Source organism: Chenopodium album, chromosome 17 (genome assembly GCF_948465745.1).
Source record: "Chenopodium album chromosome 17, dcCheAlbu1.1, whole genome shotgun sequence".
Classification (NCBI taxonomy): domain Eukaryota; kingdom Viridiplantae; phylum Streptophyta; class Magnoliopsida; order Caryophyllales; family Amaranthaceae; genus Chenopodium; species Chenopodium album.
Window position 1 is genome coordinate 20994313 of NC_137850.1, and position 3531 is coordinate 20997843.

Consider the following 3531-nt stretch of genomic DNA (forward strand, 5'->3'; position numbering starts at 1 on the left):
ATTGCTTTGATTGTTAATTATCTTGCTTAATTCATGTATGCTTAGATTGTTATTTAGCTTAATCTTTATTTAATTCTTGTTCATGAGTTACTTGAAATCCTTAATTTCTTTAATCTCCATGGATTGTGAGTAGTCTAATTTTCTAGGGTTTGGGTAAAACCCTCAATGTAGTCACTAATTACTTGTTGCATGTGTTAATTTGGTAATTGTTGGGTGTTAATTAGTTGAGCTTAAGTGGTTTAATTGCTTAGTTCTTGTATATGGCCATTGCTAGAACTATTATCTAAGCTTTCTCAATGAAGGATCGAGAGATGAACTTGAGTTAGCTCCCTTATGCTTAATTGACTTGAAATGCCATGAGAATAGGAATTTTCAGTCAAGGGAATGTTTTTGTCATCGTAATTATGCTTTAATACTTGTTTTATGCTTTGTAACCACGAGACTAGGTTGTATTCATAATTCGAGTAATCCCTCTAGCTTGAGAAAGTAGTTGGGTGCTTTAAATGACTTCCCCTATATTATCCCCTCAAATTACCATTGTTTGCTACTTGCTAATTGTGATTTGTGACGAAATTGAGTGGTATATCCCAAGCCCTAGAACTCTCTAAATAATGTTAATCTCCCCCTAACTTTTGTTGACTTGAACTAGCACTTGTTACATAAAACCAAACCAATCTCGACTTCATTTAGCTTATTTATGCGGTAGTATCTCGGTGGTCGATTCAACGCCTCTCTTGGGTTCGACCCTTTCTTACCCTTGCTATTAGCTAGTGAGACCAAGATAGGACTTTATCTTTGGTAGGCTCAACGACGGCTTATCAAATTTTGGCACCGTTGCCGGGGAGGCAAAGTTACATTGAATGTATTATTGTTGAATGAGTCTAAGTGTGTATATTTGTATCATAATATCTCTTATTTATTTTTGTATGTTTGTGTTTTCAACTTTTGATAGTCATTGCTAACGTTTTTCTTAGCTTTGTTTGACCTTGCATGACACGGAAGAGTAAGCAATCACCACTTATCCCCATTGATCCAGAGTTAAATAGGACTTTGAGAAACGTGAGGAGGCTTTTGCAAGGCACACCCGAGTTCTCTATTGTATATTCGGATTCCGATCCGGAGGAAATCTTTGCAACCAACGAAGAAGATAACATGGGTGATAACAATCCTCCTCCACCATTTTTACGAGATTATGACCACCCCAATGCCTTCACACTTCGGAGTGGCATACGTCTCCCTACTACGAATGCAAATAATTTTGAGCTTTCACCTCAACTCATCCGTATGATACAAAGTGATCAATTTTGTGGGAGTTCTCATGAGTGTCCTTTTGCTCATTTGGACAACTTTCTCGAATTGTGCACAACCATCAAGCAAAACAATATCACGGAAGAGTTCATCCGTATGCACATGTTTCAATTCTCCCTCCGTGACAAAGCAAAGCATTGGTTGAGAACGGTAGAAGAGGGATCATTTACCACATGGGATGAAGTCACTAGAGCATTCCTTGGAAAGTATTGTCCACCCGAAAAGACCGCCGAACTAAGAAGGAAAATCACCAATTTCAACCAAGAGATTGATGAAACCTTAAGTGAAGCTTGGGAGAGTTTCAAGGACTACACTAGAAAATGCCCACACCATGGTTTCACATCATGGATCATTATTCAAAGCTTTTATGATGGTCTTACTCCTACTTCAAGGGCCAACTTTGATAACGGGGCCGGTGGTAGCCTTAAAAAGCTATCGGTAGATGATGCATACAAGATGATTGAAGAAGTGGCAAAGCACTATGCATACGGAAGTGATAGACGGCAACCTCAAGCAAAGAAGGGTGGAATCCACGACCTTAGTGCAATAGACCTTAGTGCAATAGACCTTATTGCATCAAAGTTCGACATGCTAGCTCACAAGCTTGATCAAGCCACCCTTACATCTCCAAGCTCTTCTTCACAACAAGTCATGTCTTGTGAAACTTGTGGAGGAAATGATCACTTGTCCTCCTATTGCAACTCAACTAACCAAGAACAAGATGCGGCTATTGGGCAAAGAAACGATCAATACTCTCACCCGTACAATTAAGGTTGGAAACCCCAACAAAACACGGGTTGGAAACAACAAAATCAAGGCCCCCCTCAAAACCAATACAACCAATCTCATCCACAAAACCAACAAGCTCCTTACTGTCATCCTAACCAAAGGGACCAAAACCAACAAAGGCAACAATATTACTAACCCACTCCTCCACCTCCTCAAAAATCTAGCCTTGAAGCCGCACTTGAGACCTTCATTACACAACAAGGAAAAAGCAATGCGGATATGCAAGCGAACATCCAACAACTTCAAGCACACAACAAGATAATTGAGAATCAATTGGCTCAAAATGCGCAACAAGTTGGAAGTTCATCCTCCAATCCTAGTGGTCCCTTCCCAAGCTCAACGGTTGTGAACCCAAAAGAGCAAGCTAAGGCCATTACTTTGAGATCGGGGAGAGGTTATGAAGGGCCGATTATGAGTGAAGAGGAGCCACAAAAGAGAGATGAGGGAGTTGTGGTGAGAAATGAGGATGAGTTTGAAAATGAGATAGTTGATGTTGAGAGAAAGGAGCCACAAAGTAAGAATGAGGGAGATGAGGAAAAGGTAGAAAAGCCCCATATGAAAGTATACAAGACTCCCATTCCATTACCTCATAGGATTGTTGAAAAGAAATTGAATGAAAAGTTTTCAAAATTTCTTGAAGTCATGAGAGGACTTCAAGTGAATATCCCCTTTCTTCATGCTATGTCACAAATGCCTACATATGCAAAATTTTTGAAGGATCTTTTATCCAACAAGAGTAGGCTTGAAGAGAGTGCAAACATCTCCCTTCCTAAGGAGGTGAGTGCAATCATTCAAAACAAGCTCCCTCAAAAGCTTGGTGACCCCAGTAGCTATGCAATACCGGTGAAGATTGGAGATTTAGAGGCTATGGATGCTTTATGTGATCTTGGGACAAGTGTGAGTTTGATGCCCTATTCTATTGCTAAGAGTTTGAAAGTGGGAGACTTGAAGCCAACAAGAATGTCCTTATAATTGGCCGACCGCACGGTTAGGCTACCTTTGGGAATTCTTGAAGATGTACCGGTTCAAGTTGGAAGAGTATTTGTGCCATGTGATTTTGTGGTAATGGAAATGGAAGAAGATACTACGGTGCCCCTAATCTTGGAAAGACCATTTTTGAACACCGCGGGTGTTATGATTGATATGAAGCAAAGAAGATTGACCTTGAATGTGGGAGATGAGAAAATATCATTTTCATTCCCACAAACATTGAAAAAGCCATTGTATGATGAAGTTCATAGAGTTGATACATTGGAAAGGGACTTAGAGAAGTTCTAAGAAAATTTGTTTGAAGGAGATCCTTTACAAGCTATCCTAACGGGAGGCTTAGTTTAGGAAGGTGATGAAACGTGGGGTATGATCTTTTGCTCAACCAACCTTTAGTCCACAATGAAAAGAAAGTTGAAGTGCTTAATGTGGAGGTAAAAGAGGAGA

The 3531-nt window shown here is 39.9% G+C and overlaps 1 non-coding gene across 1 annotated transcript; it reads right to left on the reverse strand.

Moving 5' to 3' along the window:
* Nucleotides 1-1539: 1539 nt before the first annotated feature.
* Nucleotides 1540-1646, reverse strand: LOC145590330 (small nucleolar RNA R71). Its single transcript, XR_014101955.1, has one exon. It is a non-coding gene; the product is annotated as a small nucleolar RNA R71 (small nucleolar RNA).
* Nucleotides 1647-3531: the final 1885 nt, after the last annotated feature.